Consider the following 21,473-nt stretch of genomic DNA (forward strand, 5'->3'; position numbering starts at 1 on the left):
AAAAATGTGATCTCGTAATGAAGAAATAATTGGGACTCTGATATACTTAATAGCACGCAGGCTTGCCAACTGATTGCAAAGTAGCTTCTAGCCTTAGAATTTTAGCCACACCGATTCGTGCAAAAAAGAAAATTGATTGCTGTAGATCTGGAAGTCATCATTAAATTTTGGACTGGGTGTTTGTGTGTTTCTTTAAAGATATGCTATAGAGCATGCACATCTCGTATACTCAAGATATTTGTGTTTGGTGCATATCAGGGGTGGGTTCAACCGGTTCGCGGCAGTCCCCGCGACCGGTTGGTCGGCGAACCCTGAAGTAAGTAACTTCCAGGAACGGCAAAGGGCCCACTCGCCCGCCCGCACTCCTTACCGGTCCTTTGAAGGCTTCTGTTTTCCACGCAGGCACATGGCAGATACAGCGCCTGCGCGATTCTCCGCGAGCAGCTGGATGGCACATACAGCGCCTGCGCGAGTCTCCACGAGCAGCTGGAGCATCGTGGCAGGCGCTAAGACGCTTTGACTAAAGCGTGCTCGATGAACCGCGTAGCTGACGTCATCACAGTGCGACGAAAAAAAGCATGCTGTAAACGCTAAAGCTAAAATGAACCCCTAAACCTAACCCCCTAAACCTAATCCTAAACTAACCCTAAACCTAACCCTTAACCTAACTCTAACCTACCCTAAACCTAACCCTTAACCTAACGCTAAACCTAACCCTAAACCGAAACCTAAACCTAAACCTAACCTAACCCTAAACCTAACCCTTAACCTAACCCTAACCCTAAACCTAAACCTACCCTTACCTTAACTTGAATTGCGTGCTTTCAAAGCACTATTTAAGCGCCCTTTTTCCTCCGCGGTCGCTGTTGTTGCCCTGCTGATGATGTCAGCGCACAGTTTAATCGGGCGCGCTTTAGTGGAGCGCGGTTTTGTCGTGCCACGGATAAAAGACAAGATACATTCGTCAAGAATCATAAGGTACAATACTTAATGATAGTCATAGGGTACAAATCAATATCAATATAACTCATAAGGATGCAAGTACAAGCTACAGTCATGCAGTATAAGTGGGACTTAAAACCCAGGGAAGGTCCCATTTTCTTTCATTTGGCTCTGAACTAGACTAACAACTGCCAACCCACCTTTCAAATGGCCATCTGAGCCTATAAAATACTGGGTGAAGGACAGTGGTGGGTTTCAAAAATTGTTCGAACCTACTCTGTGGGTGTGGCCTCCTTTGTGGGAGTGGCTTGCCACCCATGTGACCGGATGGGAGTGGCTTGCCACCCGTGTGACCGGATATGAAGATGCTGATGACACTTGTCAGAACCACCTTAAATTACCTCACACACAGCACTGGCATGCATAAGAATATGATGTAAACTTGTTTTTTAAAAGGCATCTTTGGTTTGCGTTAAAACAACTTCAACACACGCAATGTTCTGATTGCACACAAACGCAGTAGTCATCCTTACCTTTCACAGAGGCACTGAGTTTTATAAATATGAGCATGATAGTGTAGAATAATCATATCCAAGGACCAGTGGTGGGTTTCAAAAAATTTTGGAACCTCTTCTGGTAGGTGTGGCCTGCTTTCCGGGTCCACTGGTGGAACCTCTTCTAACCGATTCGGTAGATTTGACGAACCGTTCTACCGAATAGGTGCGAACTGGTAGGAACCCACCTCTGATGAAGGAAGTTGAAGGATTTTCCCATGATCCATTGCCTTTGTATGTGAAACTCATGGACAAAACTCCGAATGAAGGCTATAATCTGAAGGCAGATATGGTCCCTCTGTTATATGATGGACAAACATGAAACATGCAAAGATGTGTAGGACTGATTAAACCATCACCTGCTGCCAACATCACATTTTAAATCATTTCCTTCACTCCCTGGAGAATATTTTGTCTGCTATTGAAAGCCCTTGCAACCTTACACCTCTCCAATCTCATGGCAATTGGAATCTGTTTAGCACTTCTGTATCTGATCCTAGCACTCTCAAATAGGCACATAATGGAACAAATCCAGGGTGAAATTCAAATTTGTTTCTACTGTTTTCTGTGGGCTTGGCTTGGTGGGCATGGCTGGGGAAGGATACTGCAAATCCCCCATCCCTCCCCACTCTGGGGCCAGCCAGAGGTTGTATTTGCCAATTCTCCAAACTACTCAAAATTTCCACTACTGGTTCTCCAGAACCTGTCAGAACCTGCTGGATTTCACCCCTGAAAAAAATCTTATTTTCCAGTATTCATAAGAGTCATATTTCTTCTCGAGGAATATATATATCATCCGCTCTGTCTTTACAGATTGTTGAACTATACAATGTCCATTTAATGTCCATTTGCCACTGTGCTTGTTTGTCCCTAAGGTCATGTTGGACAAACAAAAATGTACAAAGGGACAAGCTGCTTTTGAGAAATTATTTCTCAATCCACTTTCTAACATGTTTGAACTGGTAATATTCACTATGCAAAGTCCATTTAATTAATCACACCCCATAGATCTTCTGGGAGTTCACGGTGAATTGCAAATAGTGATTTTAAACTACTGTGAGCAAATGACATCTGGCTTTTGGAGTCAGCACATTGATCCATTAAGATCACTAAGTTTGGATTTCACACATTTATCAGCCCTGCAAGCTGGGGCTAGAAATGTTTAAAATTGAACCTTTGTAGAACTTAAATAGACAAAACATATGCTCTACTAGTATGGTCTGATCCAGCACTTCTTTTGGGAATCTAGATGGAAATAATTTCATATTAAGTAGATTTAGTGTTAGATTTCCAAGGCATAAGCAGAAGAACTGGCCTTCAAGCATTCCAACAATCAAGACAAAGTTTTAGGTGATGATTTTTCACAATTCTCTCAAATTTGCATTCTCAGTTTAGAACTGCCAGTTTCATGCAGTTTTTTTCAATTTTAAATTTTCATGGAATTTGGGACATGATGGAAGACATCATTGAATGGGGCTGCACTTTGCTAAAGAGCTCCTGGCAAGTGAACAGGAAAAATATAGGTAGTCCTCAACTTATGGCCATGATTGAGCCCCAAATTTCTATTGCTAAGTGACACATTTGTTAAATGAGTTTTAGACCATTTTATGATCATTGTTGCCAGATTTATGGGGTCATTAAACGAAGACGAGATGATTGCCAGATTTGTTGAGTCAGTAACACAGTTGTTAAGTGAATCTGGCTTCCCCGTGACTTTGCTCATCAGAAATGGAGATCACGTGACCATGGACACTGCAACCGTCATGCCTATGAACCAGTTGCCAAGCAGCCGAATTTTGATCACGTGACCATGGGCATGCTGCGATGGTTGCAATGTGAAAATGGCCATCATCACATTTTCCAGGGCGGTGTAACTTCAAACAGACACTAAATGAATTGCTGAAAGTCGAGGACTACCTGTACTACTTGAGAGTTGTGGATAATATTGTCCTTCATTTCCAGGATTATTTTTTTATAAGAAAGTATGTTTTTGCTTTCTGCTGACTGTGCTTAACACTGTTAGACATGCAACACAATCAGAGGTGGTATTCAGCAGGTTCGGACGGTTCACTTGAACCAGTAGTGGAAATTGTGGTGGGCCCGCTAGGGCCCGCCCCCACCCACCCTGGCTCTATGCCATCCTATTTAGGCCCATTTTTGAGGGCTGGGCACATGCGCAGAAGGCGTGCATGCGCAGAAGGCCCCACATGCGTGCAGGGTGAACTAGGGGTAACAAAATGTGAAACCCACTGCTGAACACAATCTACACAATTTCTGTTCTCCATTCATAGATCCAAGCAAGTTAAACAGTTATTTTTATTGTATTATCGGAGTTCATACCTCGCCCTAAGATATAACATGGTATATTTGGTTTTTACCTCAGTATATCACAAGAACCAGCTATTGTGCTTTGTAAACTATAGTCTCTGACTTAGTGTCAAGGGTGAACTAGCCAGTTGTGGCTTAAATCAATAACCATGAGGTCACCCAGTGCATGAAGCAAACCACTAAATGCAACAAAACATTGAAATAGCTTTCTACAATAGGCTAAGAAAGTCTACGATAAAAGTACATAACTTGCTGATGCTGAATGCAACTCCAATCTCCTCATTATTGGCCAAGGTTAATAGGGAATGCTGGGAGTTGTAGTTCAGTTGTAGTTTGTGTAGGGCGAGAGAGGCCAATATTCAAACCCCCATTTGGGCCATGACCAGTCATTACCAATAGATTTCTAGGAACCCTGGGAGCTGTAGTTCAGAAAAAGGGTTGTCCTTCCCTTGTCTGGGATGAGGGAGACCAATGTTCAAATCTCCATTTGTCTATGACCATTTCTTGAACAAACTATTGTAAACATATATTGCTGTTGTTAGTTGAGAAGTCGTGTCCGAACAGTGGTGGGATTCAAATAATTTAACAAACCGGTTCTCTGCCCTAATGACCAGCTGGGTAGGCGTAGCTCAGTGGTCAAGAGAGTGGGTGGCCATGGCCAACTCAACGTCACTCACATCAATGAGTGCTTCGCTTTAGCTGTTACAATGGAATAAGAGTTAACTGGAGAGGCAGTTTCTGTAAGCAGGACAATGAAGATGAGGCCTAGAAGCAACACCAAATGTTTCCTTCCTGCCTTCCCTATAGGATTAGCCCTGTAAAGTTGGAAAAAAACAAAAGGAGATTGCTTCCAACAACCGGTTCTCCCAGCTGCTTAGAAAGTTAACAACCGGTTGTCCCGAATAGGTCCGAAACTGGCTGAATCCCACCACTGGTCAACCCATCATGACCCCATGGACAATGTTCCTCCAGGCCTTCCTGTCCCTCTACCATCCACTGGAGTCAATTTAAGCTTATGCCTACTGCTTTGGTGACTCATCAGCCACCTCCTTCTCTGTCGTCCCCCTTCTTCTTTTGCCCTCCATCTTTCCCAGCATGAGGCTCTTCTCCAGTGAGTCCTTCCTTCTCATTAGGTGGCCAAAGTATTTGAGTTTCCTCTTCAGGATATGGCCTTCTAAAGAGCAGTCAGGGTTGATCTCCTCTAGGACTGACCAGTTTGATCACCTTGCAGTCCAAGGGACTCCAGGAGACTCACGCTTAGTGGGGACAGATCTGAAACCTCTACCTTTACTAGAAGGAAGGTAAAAATTGTCAACGTATGAAATTCAGTGAGCGCTATTTGCTTTCAAAGGAGACACAATATTTAGGGAATTTTAGAAGTCAAGAGTCCTTTTTCTCCTGGTATTTCTAAACAAATGACTGGGGGGGAGGACTTTGTGTAGGAGGGGGTAATTTCATTCTGCTCACTGTTTTGACAACTGATCGCCCTTCTATCAGTGTAAGAAATAGCTTTCACAACCAATAGAGGCAAACATCATCCCCAAAAGAAATGTGGAGGTGCTTTGACAATAGAGTAGCAAAAACAGACATTCCATTTTATCAATATGAGAAGAAAACGTTTAGGAGATTGGGGATTTAAAATTGGTCTAGCATTAAAATAGGAGCATCCTGCGCTGGGATGAGCAGTGGAGAATGAGTATGGGCAAAATCCCAGAGAAAACTTTCCTGCAGCGTTTCCTCTGTAATTTCTAAACACCATTTTTTTTCACGAATCAACATCCACAATGATATTTCTGTCAATCATCCTGTCTCCTGTATTTTTTTCCCCCCCAAGCAGGCAATTTCCTTTTTTCTAACCGTCATATAACCTTCGGTAAAATGAAAATTCCTGATGGAAACAAACAAAAGTGTTGGAAGCTCAGGTCTACGAAGCTGTGCAAAGGACTGGACCAGGGACGTGCAGTCACTAGAGGCAGGGGAGGCGTGGCCTCACCAGTCATGAGGAAAAGGAAAGAATTTTAAAGAATTTTTTTTAATAATTAAAGACAAGGTAGTTGCTACCAGATTCACAGTGACTTGGAACAGTGCTTAGTGTTAACTATAGGAGGAGGCCAGAGAAATAGGGGCCTCCTGTGCATAAGCAATTTTCGCCTTTTAAGAGTTAAGCAAGGGTTAACAAGCACAAAAATTTCATATGCAAAGGAGGCACGTGTTCTCTCACCTCCTGTAGAGGGCATTTTTAGAGGCTTTTTAGAGTTCTCTGGGAGCAACTAGCTCAGTCTGACAGAGCTCTGGCTTTTCAAGAGGGGAGGGCAGGGCAGGGCAGGCAAAGCAGAGTTGAAATTGTCTCTTGAAATAGCTGGAAAAGGTGCGTGTGTGGGGAGGGGGGAGGAATTCAAAAAGTTTTATCGGAAGGCAGCAGGGGAAGGGGGGTATGGCAGAGGAACTGCTTTTAAGCCTTTGGAAAATATATCCAATCCAACTTCTGTGTTTGTGTTTGTTTGAGAGTGAGCGAGTGAGAGAGGGATCCAATTTCTCTGTGTGCCTGTGTCTGTTTGAGAGAGGGGGGGAGGGAGAGAGAAAGGGAGGAAGGAGGGGGAGGGAGAAGAAAAAAATGGGAAACTTATTTTGCAAGGGGAAAATGCTGTCGCTTTAAATCAGAACTGAGCATGCCTGGCTGTGGAATTCTGGGAGTTGAAGTCCACAAGTCTAAAAAGTGCCTCACCAGCCATAAGCTGACCGTCACTGGACTGGACATTAGAAGAAAAATCCCAAACAGATCGCCGAAGTGTTGGAGGTGTGGGTACAAACAGGGAACGTCTACCACATGTGGTGGACTTGCCCCAAAGTTGGAAAATACTGGTGTAAGATAGGAAGTGGCTGGAAGAGATAACTGAGCAAAGGATAGAGCTGAAGCCGGAATTGTTTCTCCTGGGAATCTTGATGGGAAAATGGAGAAAAATTACAATACATAATATTACACATATTAACTGAAAGTAGAATCGTATTAGCACAGAACTGGAAACAAACAGATACTCCTCCAGACCAGATTATAAGAAGGAAAATCTATGAATGTGCAGAAATGGATAGACTGTCTATGGAAATGAAAAAGAGGGAAGAAACGGAGTACTATCAAATTTGGAGTAGATAGTATTCCTGGCTTGAGAGTAAATGTAAAACTTAAGGCATAAAGGGTAAATGTATAAATGCATAGAGAGTGTCTAAATAAGGATATAACTTAGGATAATGATTTAGAAATAGAATTTTTTGTAAATAGAATTGTTACGAAAAATATGGATACTGATGTGGAAAAGCTGTTACAAGTGTAAATTTGTGTTTTGTCTTTTAAATGTTGGAAAATTTAATAATACTATTAAAAAAAAGAAAAAGAAAATCCCTTTGGTCCTATCATGTCTCACCTTGCTTCTCCCCCCCCCCTCCCGAAGTAACCCTTTTGCCTAATCAGGAAGCATTCCAATCAAATTTTCTGTCACTATTTCTTATTTTAAATGCTGATTTGTCCACAAGTCCTTCTCAATGGAGCATGAGCAGGGTGTGTACATGGAAAAAATATATTATTCAAGAGGCTTTTGCTCCTGAACTGGGAATCCTTACGAAAGTTTGACAGCCAGTTCCGTCTCCCACTTACCAGTAACCATAGTGAAAGCCCTTATAATCAGGGATTTCATGCATTAAAACCGTTTCCCTTTCTGGCACCCCTCAAATGTATCCCTGCAAGTTTCTTATTAAACGCCTGGCTCTTGGGGTATTCTGGTTCTGGACTGACATATGGCTTAATTATATTTGATTTTCCTACCTAAGTGGTAAAATGTTCCAGAGAAAATGCTGTGGTGTCTTTCTGTAAGAATGCTGATATGAATGTTTGCATGGAAACAGATCTATCAAAGCTGCTCTCTTATTCCAGAATTCAGGGTATGGAATAAAATAATTAGATCTGTGCATGCCATTTTCCCATGAAAATATGACCTACTCTGAAAGTAAGTCCTAGCTTGATTTTTTTACATGTGTGCCTAATATCAGCCTCCAAATGCTCTGATCGTTGCCCAAAAATACAATAGCGATCGGCAGTGATGTGCTCTGGCAATCCCAGCAACCTTGAACGGGTGTCAAATGGAGCATTTGGAGGCTGAAAATGCGAGGCGAGGAGCCCAAAAATGCAAGCCATTGTCTGTGACAATCTCTGCAGCCAGGAAGAGGATACATGGAGGCTGAAGGGTGGGGGCCAGCGGGTAGGCGCGGCTACATTTGGAGTATAAGATGCACCTAAATGTTCAGCTTCTTTTAGGGGGAAAGTGCATCTTATACTCTGAAAAATACGGTAATTCACTTCCTCTATCTTCATAGAGATGTCATAGTCAATGGCAGCATCTAACGGAGCTAAACTTTAAAAAGCAAAGTAGGGTTGACCTTGATTAACACTTGGGATGGGAGCTAACCCTTAGATAGGAAAGTCAAGGAAACCCAAGTCTCCGGGCTTGGTGGAGAACTGTTGTCAAGAAAATGATGTCTATTTGAGCCAGGCTGCTTCCACAATAAGCACAATTTATTTTTGTATGTAAATTCAGGCATCCAAAATGTTATTTTGCCAATTCTCTGCAACAGGGACATGACATAGATATGGCAGAGAAATAGGTGGGATGGGAGAGATTCTTGATCATGTCATAAAACATCAACTGAATTATCAGTTGGATTTCCAGTTCTATCAACCCAATGGGAATTGTTCTGCACAATTATTGCTAATACATATGTAGGAAGTGAGCACCCACCCTTCTCCTAGAAGAATGAAATATTCTAGGAAATATTAAAAAGGCAGAATATTATATTTCCCTGGGTGAGAAATGGGGAAACATGTTTTAAAGACAAAGCAGCTTCCTGTAGCTCCCTTCAGCTCCAGGGTGATGAGATTAAGACATGGAGCTCAGGACATGATAGGATTAGCCCTCTACCAATGATGTGCAGTGAGGTTTATGGCTGGTGAGGCAGCAATTTTTTAGACTTGTAGACTTCAACTCCCAGAATTCCACAGCCAGGCATGCTCAGTTCTGATTTAAAGCGACAGCATTTATTTTTCTCCTTTGCTAAATAAGTTTCCTTCTTTTTTTTTCTTTTCTTCTCCCTTCCCCTCCTTCCTCCCTCTCTCCCTCCCCCCTCTCTCAAACACACACACACACACAAACAAAGTTGCACCAGGAGAATGAAGTTTGAATTCCTCCCCCTCCCTCGGACCCACACGTACCTTTTCCAGCTGTTTCAGAGAGGATTTCAACTCTGCTCTTGCCTGTCATCATGAAAAGAAAAAAAATGTAAAAGGAAAAAGGCAATAGCTGAGATCAGGCTAGGCTAGTTGCTGCCAGAGTCACCGTGGATGACTCTACTTAACTGTTTAAAAAAGCCTCTAAAAAGCACCCCTACAGGAGGAAGCAGGAGAACAACTCATCTACATCAGGAATTTTTGGCTTTTAACCCTTGCTTAACTCTGCTCAAGTGATCATAAAAAGTCAGATTAGATGAGACACGTCGTTCTCCTGCAGCCTCCTGTAGAGGGCACTTTTTTAGAGTCATTTTTTATTTTTCATTTAGTCATTTATTTGACATTTATAGGCCGCCCTTTTCCCTGAGGGGACTCAGGGCGGCTTACAATTAATGGGAAGGGAGTGCAAGACGAAACACGAGAAGAAAAAGGTGAATAAAAAATAAACCAGTAAAACACAACATTCATTCAGCATTCGGGTGGGGCGAGGTTAGGGCCTTATCCCCAGGCCTGACAGGATAGCAGATCTTGAGGGCTGTGCGGAAGGTCTGGACGGTGGTGAGGGTGCGAATCTCCACGGGGAGATCATTCCAAGCGTCGGAGCTGCAACTGAGAAGGCTCTCCTCCGCGTAGTCGCCAGTCGGCACTGACTGGCGGATGGAATTCGGAGGAGGCCTACTCTATGCGATCTGATGGGACGAAGGGAGGTAATTGGCAGAAGGCGGTCTCTCAGATAGTCAGATCCACTACCATGGAGGGCTTTTTTAAACAGTTAACACTAAGCAGAGTCATCCATGGTGATTCTGGCAGCAACTAGCTCAGCCTGACCTCAGCTCTTGCCTTTTCCTTTTACATTTTTTTCTTTTCATGATGACAGTGGGGAGGCTCTGCCTCCCCTGCCTCCCTGACTGCACGTCCCTGCCCTCTACCCATCTCACCACATGGCACCTGGGAAGATTACATCACCAGCAAACCTACAAAGCTACCCCTGCATGGCCCCATGGAAGTCTGACAACAAATCAGGATACATTTCTTACACAGGAAACAGGAAGCTCCAAGGCGGGGCCCAAGAGCGGGTAAAATCTATCTCCCTCTCTCACCCATGTGTTTTTTCTTTTGCCCAGGATCTCAAACCATATGGTCCTGTCCACCATTAAACCATCTTTCTAGGCGGCTTCCATATTTCCAGTGTCTTTCTCCCTACTTTGAACTGAAGCGAGAAGGATATTTCTTCCAACAATTAAATACAGTAAATTGGGATTTCTTAACTACAATTGGCTTGTGAATTCTTAACAAGAAGCTTTGAGAAGGACCCTCTGTGCAACTTATATCACTCTTTACTGGATAAGACCCAGTGAGTGATAGGATTCTATATCATTCCATATAACGTGACAGGTACATTACATTTCCCCTCTCCTTTCTTATTTTGCATAAATAAACACTCTTGGAAAACCCACAATGAGTTTGTTCAACAACAGTTGGTCCAAAAATGGCATTGCCTCTTTGCATTCAGGCTTTCAAGAAGCAATGATTCAATTCTATTGGCTAAACAATTCTGTTGCTCAGCTCAATAGCAAATTGGTCCGTTCCTTCGGCTTTCAGAAGCAGCTTCTGGGGAAATAGCCATGATGTTGCTTCTTGGATTCACGCTAGGAAACTTTATTCCCATGCCGCATTTCAGAAATTTTAACAGAGATTGCAAATACTTTGTGTATATATATTCCTTTCCCCACCAGTGCTAATAATACTCCAATTTCATGGATCACTGCAAGTTATTATCAAATGCTATTATACCATGGATTTCAAACTGAAAATAAAGTATTTCTGATTTGCTCGGCAGGCAAATGAAGCCCTAAAGGGAGAGCTATTTGTATTGTAAGATACTTCTAAGCAGTTGTGAAGGCATGCAGCTGAGTAATATTGATTTATTTGTGGGATTTATATCCTACCTTTTCTTCCAGTCCCCAAGGCAGAACATATAGAAAGGACCAAGCAGTTAAGCTCAAGAGAATCAAGGAAATTGCTTCACATCTCATCTGTTAGCCCTGGCATTTTTAAAAGGGAAGATGGACAATTAATATCTTTAATACTGAAAATAAGACCTCCCTGGATAATAAGCCCAATTGGGCTTTGAGTGCATGTACTAAAATAAGCCTCCCCTGAAAATAAGCCCTCTACATGGGGCAGCCCTTGAAGAGCATTCGGAGACTTCAGCTCGTCCAGAATGCAGCTGCGTGAGCGATTGTGGGTGCACCTCAGGATTGTGGGTGCACCTCAGTACACCCACGTTACACCTATCCTCCGCGAGCTGCACTGGTTACCAATTGGTCTCCGGATACACTTCAAGGTGCTAGTCGTCACTTATAAAGCCCTTCATGGTATTGGACCTGGGTACTTGAGAGACTGCTTGCTGCCAATTACCTCCCAAAGACCCATTAGATCACACAGGGTTGGCCTCCTCCGGGTTCCATCTACCAGCCAATGCCATCTGGCTACTACCCGGGGGAGGGCCTTGTCTGTGGCAGCGCCGGCCCTTTGGAACGAACTCCCCGCCGAGATTCGGACCCTCACCTCTCTCCAGGCCTTCCGAAAAGCCGTTAAAACCTGGCTGTGTCGGCAGGCCTGGGGTTGAAGAGTTCTCTTCCCCTCTCGATTGTGTGTCTGTTGGTTATTTTAAATGCTTGTATTTGTAGTTCTTGTGTTTCCCTTCCCCTCTTGGGTTTGTGAGCCGCCCTGAGTCCCGCTGGGAATAGGGCGGCATATAAATAAAACAAAACCTGAAACCTGAAACCTGAAAATATTGTAGCACAGTGACATGAAGTGACCATGCTCACCACCTCCTGCACCTCAAAAATAATACCTCCCTCCCCCAAAAGGCCAAGTGGTTATTTCGGGGGTCAAAAGAAAATAAAACCCTGTTTTATTTTGGGGGAAACAAGGTATGTGGGCCTTGACCTACAAGTTCATTTAGTGACTGTTTAAAGTTACAACGGCGCTGAAAAAAAGTGACTTATGACCATTTTTCACCTGTACGACCTTTGCAGTATCCCCATGATCACGTGATCAAAATTCAGATGCTTGGCAGCTGGTTCATATTTATGACCGTTTGCAATGTCCTGAGATCATGTGATCATCTTTTGCAACCGTTTGACCAGCAAAATCAATGGGGAAGCCAGATTCATTTAAACAACCATGTTTTCCAACTTAAGGACTGCAGCGATTCACTTAGCAACTGTGTGGAGAAAGGTCGTAAAATGGGGCGAAACTCACTTAACAAATGTCTCACTTACCAACAGAAAATGTTGGGCTCAATTGTGGTCACAAGGACTACTTGTATACTGTGACTTTAAAATTATTGCACCTTAAAGACATTATTATTATACTAGGACATATGCACGAGGGGAACCTTCACCTTTTACTTTAAGTCTGAGAAGTGGAGGGGGACCAAAGAACACAGATTAACACATTAACAGAGTTGGAAGGGACCTTGTAGGTCATCTTGTCCAACCCCCCACCCAAGCAGGACACACTACAACATTTCTGACAAATGGCACTCCAATCCAATACTTTAACCGCTGGGATGAAATAGACAAGCTGAGCTAAACGATGCTGAATCAAGTTTGCATTTATGTAGCCTATGAATGAAGATAGGTTGCCTCTTAAGGAATGCAAGGCACCGCCACATTCCAAGGGTGTGCATATGTTTGCCTCCTGATTGCAAGGTTTTAAATTATAAATGAAGTATAACAATTTAAGTATCCTTTATGAATTAATCAGAATCTTGCTTTGCAATGGGCCTGATTATCACCATATACCGAGCATATACCGATTTGATCTCAGTCATCATTTGTATAATGCAATCGTACGATGACATTCATTGCCTGACATGTAAAACCGCTTAATCTGGATTCATGTATAACATGGTATGGATGAGCTAATAAATAAATGAGCTTCGCAAGGAATTTCAGCACTGGAACTGCATTTACATATGTATGTAAATGATAGATAGATAGATGGATGGATGGATGGATGGATGATAGGTAGGTAGGTAGGTAGGTAGGTAGGTAGGTAGGTAGGTAGGTAGGTAGGTAGGTAGATAGATAGATAGATAGATAGATAGATAGATAGATAGATAGATAGATAGATGGATGATAGGTAGGTAGGTAGGTAGGTAGGTAGGTAGGTAGGTAGGTAGGTAGGTAGATAGATAGATAGATAGATAGATAGATAGATAGATAGATAGATAGATAGATAGATAGATAGATAGATGATGTAGGTAGGTAGGTAGGTAGGTAGGTAGGTAGGTAGGTAGGTAGGTAGATAGATAGATAGATAGATAGACAGATAGATAGATAGATACATAGATACATAGATAGATGGATGATAGATATCGCCTGCACCTCCTTGCTTTTTTAAATTCACAATGCCATTGTACTCTTATCTATGCTACCAATAATTAAAGCTCCATCATTAATTTTAATTATAAACTGCCCATTTTTTTTTAGGGGTCTATACTCAAGTGTGTTTTTTCCAGATGGCCCCTGGCTAAAATTTGCAGTTCAGGAATTCACCTGCATATGTTAGCGAGACACAATCATTTTGCGGTGTGGCAGTAAATATATGCGATGCTGTAACTTCTCTGCCAAGAAACATTGGCGTAAACAAAAGAGAAGATAATCTCACTATATGGCACGAGGAGCTAAACATTGTATTTTGGTTTGATTTTTTTTTCTCTCTAGACAATGCAAGAGAGGGAACGTGGAAAAACCAATTCCACTAAGCACATCTACATTCATAATGAAAAATAAGTAGGCAATGGAGCATGTGTGATTCTGGAATAGATAGAAATTTACCACTGGTTGGAGGGAAGGCTAACATTCACTTTGTTATTGTTGGTGGGAGGAAAAACAAAGAGCCAGTGCAACTTCACTGCTTCATTGGTAGATAAAAAGTGGCCTTGTAGGATGTAGCAGCATTGAAAACAGGATGATTGGAGAAATCTATTCAGGGGAAGGAAATGTGACTCCAAAGAATATTTGTGGGTGTCCCTAAGTCCTTTAGGGCAGAGGACACCAACTGGTGGTCCATGGACCATTGGTGGACCACAGAAAAATTATTTGCATTTTTAAAAATTGCACTAAATGTGGGTTCCTCAAACCCCTAGTCCGGATATGTGAAATGAATGTTTGAGTTGCTGCAGAGAGTCTCCCCTTTCTGGTTTTTTTTGTGCAAGTCGGAGGGGGGCAGAAATACCACTTCTGTAGGCATGGCTTGGTGGGTGTGGCAGGGGAAGGATACTGCAAAATCCCCATTCCCTCCCCACCCCACTAACCTGCTTTCCAGCTCTGTTCTCCTGTGGCAACAAAAGAAGACCCAGCCAATCAACAGGAGGCTGGGAGGCAGCAATAGACCAACTACACCAATCAGTTGGGAGGCAGCGAATAGATCGATTGGGTGCCCCAACCTTACAGGCTAGGTCTCACTGCAGCTTCCAGAGCAAAATGGGCTGCAAGGGGGGGGGGGCATGCTGCACATACTCGTGCCCCATTTTGGGCCTAGTGGGCCTCCCTGCATCTCCCTGGGAGCAAAAATGTGGTGTGTGGGGACTCCTGGAAAGGGCAGGGTGGACGAGGGCAGGACCAGCTAGAGGTGGTATTTGCCAGTTCTCCAAACTACTCAAAATTTCTGCTAACGGTTCGCTAGAACCAGTCTGAACTGGCTGAATACCACTCTGGCAATGACCAGTATTGCTGTCTTTCTACAAGACTTTCTACAAAGAGGAAATGGACCACAGTTTGCAAAACATTACTAATTCAATGCATTCCTTCATTATCCCCTCCAAATTTGCTCCTCCTCCTCCTCCTCCTCCTTCTTCTTCGTAATAAGAAGTCCCCCATCCTGTTGAATTCAAGAGATAGTTTGGGTTCTAAAGTGGATGTTCCTAGTGGTTGAGATCTCTTTACCTTAATCTTCTCCCACTTGTAATAAATTGGATTAGATAGGACTTGGCAGAGTCTTGTTTTCCGTTCCCCAAAGCTTTATCAACTGCAAATTCACTTACGTGGCATCCCTCGCATGCCTATTCCTGTGGTGGAGGAACAAAGAGCAGAGAGATGAGGAATAGCATCAAGACAGAGGCGTGGAAGGAGAGAGAAAATGGGAAGTAGAACATTCAGAAATCTGAGGGCAAGGCATTCCATGGAAGGTTATCTTGGCCAAGTCCCCCTTAACCTGTTGGAAGCCTAATGCTCTATTTCTGCTTGGTCTCTGTGAACAAGCAGTCAGTGACAAGACTAAGTAGGTGAAGCAACACCATTTTCTCTCTGAAAAGGTTAGATAAATCAGCAACAATGACAGTGGTTGGAAGAACCTCAGCTCACTCGGGAGATGTGTTTACTGAGAAAAGACAATGTGCCCTTGTACAATGTGCAAGAGGACCATTGAGGGAAGGCAGAAAAATTAAAACAAACAAAAGAAGAAGGTCTGCTATAAGCAAACAGGTTCAAAGGTGTGAGCCACCCTATTTGGATGCATAAATGAAAGCAAATCTTAACAGTCAAAATTTTTACAAAATGAACATGTACAGAACACGTTTTGTATTCCAGCCAGGAGGCTGTGAGTTCGATCCTAGGTAGCGGCAGATATTTCTCTCTCTGGGCACAATGAGAATATATCTGCTGTGAACTCCGCATTGGTGACAGGAAGGGGATCTGGCCAGTAAACACTCAGCTCCCTTCAGTTGCCCCGACTCCACCTCGATGCAAGGGATTACGAGGCTGCCTTGTCCTGCTCTTCCCTGCATTCCTCCAAAGCCAATGAGGCCATACCCTCAACCTCTGTCGGCCCAGCTCATCCTCCTCCGGGGATGCAGGCTCTGATGGGGCCATGACATTTGGTAGCTGGGGACCACATAAATATATTCCAGGGATCTGGAAGCCACTGAATAGGGCAGTTCTCCAATGTGGGGAGGGTTCTATCAGACAGTATGTGTCGCTGGATTGAATTTTTCATTTCTTAAAAAATGAATGTAATATGAAAGCAACATGAATGGAAGTAAAGTTAATCCAATGAGGACATTCATCATTAATGCAGTAGAAGTGTCAAGGCCGCCTCCCTCAGTAACCAAGAAAGAAACCACTCAATTCCATTTTGCAGAATTAAGAGTACTTTTACTGGTTATGAGTAGATAGCAGCTAAGCAAAGCAAGATCTGAGGCAAAAGCGCGAGTAATCATAGATATCAATATGTGACCCAACTCCCTCCCCCTGGTAACCCCATCCCATAGTCCAATCCCTCAGGTGTCATGTGGGTTTCATCTTCAAAAAGCATCATCAGGTTGGTATGCCGGACAGTTGGCCTTGGCGGCAAATCCACTATCTGCAGCATGCGCAGTAGGTGGTGAGAACAAACTCCCTTTTTACAATCAGTCCTGTACTGAAAACTTCCACTCCCAAATACCATGTGTCTCCCTCCCCATTTTAGTGGCTGCCAAAAGCAAGTAGCGAAGCAGAGGCTGACATCAAGTCTTAAATGGGTGGAAAACTGGTGGCTCTTCATAAATCAATGAACTACAATTCCTAGCATCCATTCTCAGTATAATCAATATTAAAGTTGCTAGGGGGGACATTTGAAGGACCACTTTTCACACTCTTGTCATATAACAGTAGAAAACAGAAGATCAACTACTGGCATTAGTACATTCTACTACAGCTCCTCTACTGTTTCAAATGTCTTGAGTGCCAGTATATGAACTCTTATTTACCTCTTGAGAAACCTTTTTGCGGGTCAAGAAGCAACAGTGAGACCTGGACATGGAACCACTGATTGGTCCAAAATTGGGAAAGGAGTCCAGCAAGGCTGTATACTGATGCCCTGCCTATTTAACTTAGATGCAGAGCACATCATGAGAAAGGCAGGACTAGATGAATCAAAAGTTGGAATTAAGATTGTCGGGAGAAATATCAACAACCTCAGATATGCAGATGATACCACTCTAATGGCAGAAAGTGAAGAGGAACTAAAGAGCCTCTTGATGTGGGTGAAGAAGGAGAGTGCAAAAGTTGGCTTGAAAGTCAACTTTAAGATAACTAAGATCATGGCATCCGGCCCCTCTATTCCTGGCAAATATTCCTGGGGAAGAAATGGACGTAGTGACAGATTTTATTTTCCTAGGCTACAAGATCACCGCAGTTGGGGACTGCAGTCAAGAAATTAAAAAGACTCTTGCTCTTGGGGAGGAAAGCTATCGCAAATCTATACAGCATAGTAAATGTAGGGACATCACCCTGCCAGCAAAAGTGCGTATAGTCAAGGCTATGGTTTTTCCAGTTGCAATGTATGGCTGTGAAAGTTGGACCATAAGAAAGGCTGAATGCCAAAGAATTCAGGCCTTTGAACTATGATGCTGGAGAAGACTCCTGCAAGTCCCTGGGACTGCAGGGTGATCAAACTGGTGGTGGCCTTCCAGCTCCAGCGGTCCTTGGAGGAAGCTAGTTATCTTGACCCATTCCAGTCCGGCTTCAGGCCTGGCTACAGCACAGAAACCGCTTTGGTCGCATTGACCGATGACCTCTGGAGAGCCAGGGACGGAGGCCACACCTCCATCCTGGTTCTCCTTGACCTCTCAGCAGCTTTCGATACCATCGACCATGGTATCCTTCTGCGACGACTGCGGGAGGTGGGGGTGGGAGGCACTGTTTTGCAGTGGTTCTCCTCTTACCTCTCGGACAGGTCGCAGTCGGTGTTAGTTGGAGGGCAGAGATCGACCCCTAGGCCCCTAACATATGGGGTGCCGCAGGGTTTGGTCTTGTCCCCCCTACTTTTCAACATCTACATGAAACCGCTGGGCGAGATCATTCGGCAGCACGGGATAAGATACCACCAGTACGCGGACGATACGCAGTTGTATCTGTCCGCCCTGTGCCAACTCAATGAAGCGGTGGACGTGATGAACCAGGGCCTTGAAGCTGTTAGGGACTGGATGAGGGCTAACAAGCTTGTGCTCAACCCAGATAAGACTGAGTGGCTGTTGTGTTTCCCTCCCACTAATTTGGCAAGTGTTCCATCTCTCAGGCTGGGGGGTCAAACACTACACCCCTCAGACAGGGTCCGCAACTTGGGAGTCCTCCTGGACCCACAGCTGACTTTTGACCACCATTTGTCAGCTGTGACCAGGGGGGCATTTGCCCAGGTTCGCCTGGTGCACCAGTTGCGCCCCTACCTGAACCGGGAGGCCCTCACAACAGTCACTCATGCCGACTTCCGGGGGGGCGGAGCCTGTCGCCGAGGAGGGCTCAACCGAGCTCCTCTCAGAGATCTGGTCTGTATATCTAAATAAGATCATAGATATCACCCCTTTTTGGCTATAAAGGGGCAGGGAGTAGCTCTGTGTGCTAGGGTCTATTCGTAATTCACAGCCTTTCTCTTTTTTTTGGCTGTGGACAGAGATTAGATCCAGCGTAGCGGAGCCTTTATCTCCAGCCAGTTCTTCTCAGCTGCCTTTTTTTTGCAGCCCTAGACAGGCGATCCCCCCCCCAGGACAAAGCAAAGTTGTTTGAAGCTAGGATTAATACGGGCGGGTCCCACCCCTGTGAGATTTATGCTTTTATTACTATCTTAAACACCAGCACCATTTGTCTTAGAGGCTTCTTTGTTTAAACGGACTTCAAAATGGCGATTTCTCTCCGTTGGTGATTGATAGGGGAAGTACTTAGCCGGTTTTACCTTCCTGCAGACCGCTCCTTAACAAAATAATTTTTTTTTTTTTGGGAAACAGAGGGGAGCGAAAGCATTGTTTATTTGTTTATTTATAATGGCACCCAGGTCAAAATCGAAGCGTCTCTCTACAAATGTGCCTAAAGAACCTATGAATGAACTTAAAGAATTTACACTGGAATCGCAGCCCTTGTCTCCTACGCCCTCTACTGGAGAATTCTTAACACAGGAATTTTTCTTTCAAATGTTTAATGATTTTAAACAAGAAATTAAGGAATTTGTATTGGAGCTATATGGTGATTTAAAGTCTAAAATTGACCAAATGAAGGCGAATACATTTGCAGCCGTGTCTGCCCTGTCAGATTATACCGCTGAAATAGAGAATAAATTGGAAAGCTTGGAGGAGGCTAATTCTAATTTGACTACTAATATTCAAATATTACAAGAAAAAATTAGAGACACTCAAGAACAGCTCGTTATGATAAACTTTAATAAGAAGGCATTCGCAATAAGAGTCAGAGGATTCCGTGAAAAGGAGCGAGAGAATCTGAAACAGACCTTTGTTGAAGCCCTCAGCCATGTGGTGGGAAGCCCGGGACTTAACTTTGATTGGCAGATTTGGAAAATCTATCACCAGAATTCGTTGGTAGCGGAACAGCGACAGCTCCCAAGGGACATAATTATATATTTCTCCACAAAAGAATCTAGAAACGCGATTATGCAAAAGTTTCATAATAATAGTTTGCGAGTTGATGGCCAGGATCTGATTGTCTTTAAAGAAATACCATTCCAGATGTTAAAGGCAAGAAGGGAGTATACTTTCCTAACTAAACTGCTTAGAAATTATCAGATTCAATATAAATGGGAGGCCCCAGCCGGTATTACGGTCACATTTGAGAATCAAAGATTTCGTCTCAATTCTGTTTCGGAGGCTCGAGACTTCTATTATAAGATCTTGAAGGCGGGGCTTCCTGATTCACTTGGAAAAGAGGAGAGACAAGTCGAAGGAGAAGGCAAGCAACGGACCACATGGCTGCAAGATGGAGGGGGTAGCTTTTCCTCCCTCGGAGAAGCAGAAAAGCGGAGATCGAGGATTTAGACATTCTAAATTACTCGCCAAAGTTGTGGATTGAATGGGGGTTTGCGACCTCTCTCCGGTAGAAAAAGCGGAACTTATTGGTGGGGTGATACTGAATGTATATATGTAAAATGAATGCAGAATGATTTATGTTGTTTAAATTCTGTTAGAAGGGAAAGTTGGATGAGATTATTTTAAAACAGAAGGTAAACTGATTCTTGTTGAAAGTATTATTTGAACAGGTGGAATGATCCATGCTAATTAATTTTTATTAGAAGGGAAAGCTTGGTGAAATTATTTTGAGCTAGATTTTAAACTAATGTCTGTATAAATTTGATAGTGGTAAATATCAGAGAAGCAAGGGATGAGGGTAAAATGCATGCGGAATGATTTACGTATATTGGTGGGGTGATACTGAATGTATATATGTAAAATGAACGCAGAATGATTTATGTTGTTTAAATTCTGTTAGAAGGGAAATCTGGACGAGATTATTTTAAAACAGAAGGTAAACTGATTCTTGTTGAAAGTATTATTTGAATATGTGGAATGATCCATGCTATTTAATTTTTATTAGAAGGGAAAGCTTGGTGAAATTATTTTGAGCTAGATTTTAAACTAATGTCTGCATAAATTTGATAGTGGTAAATATCAGAGAAGCAAGGGATGAGGGTAAAATGCATGCGGAATGATTTACGTTGTTTAAATCCTATTAGAAGGGAAAGCTGGTCGGGATCATTTTAAGATAGAATGCAAACTGATTTTTGTGTAAAGTAATACTTGATCCACGCTGCTTAAAGTTCACTAAGAAGAGTAAGTTTGGTCAGATTATTTTGAATTACTGTTTGAAAATAAGGTTAAGAAAGATTATTTATGCTGTTTAAACCCTATTAGAAGGGAAAGTTTGATTATTCTTCTGTAAAGCAATATTTGAATATGTGGAACGATCCACGCTGCTTAAATTTTACTAGAAGGGATTATTTTTGAGCTAGATAGTATATTGATGTCTATACAAATTTGTATAAATGTTTATCTGAATACAAGGTTAAGGAAGAGGAACGGGAGAGTCTACAGGAGGTCTGGGTAAATAACAAAGAAGCAAGAGACGAGAATAAAATATAGATAGAATGACTTACACTATTTAAGCATAGATAAAGATGGGGGGCTGAGCTTAACACAAAGAGTTCTTTTTTTTTCTTTTTTTTTTCTTTTCCTTTTTTTCTTTTTTTTTCTTTCCTTTAATATATTACTTTTATTTTTAATCCATACGAACATAAGATACTTTAGATAGAAGGCAGTGCCAGGTGTGGGCCCTGGGAAGTCGGGAGGATTAGGGATGGGGATTTATGGGGGGTGGGTGGGTGGGTGTTAACATAGTCTCAATAAGAACAAGAATGCACTTATATACGGTTGTTCTTTTTTTTTTCTTTTTTTTCTCTTTTCTTTCTTTATATTTTTTTTTCCTTGGTTTATTTTACTTTTTATCAGATTATAATAAACAACACTTGAATAAAGGAATACACCAAGGAGGGAGGTAGAGGGAAAGAAGAGGGAGGAGTAAGGAAGGAGTAAGGGGAATGTAAGG

This window comes from Thamnophis elegans, chromosome 9, assembly GCF_009769535.1.
Source record: "Thamnophis elegans isolate rThaEle1 chromosome 9, rThaEle1.pri, whole genome shotgun sequence".
In the NCBI taxonomy this organism is placed as follows: domain Eukaryota; kingdom Metazoa; phylum Chordata; class Lepidosauria; order Squamata; family Colubridae; genus Thamnophis; species Thamnophis elegans.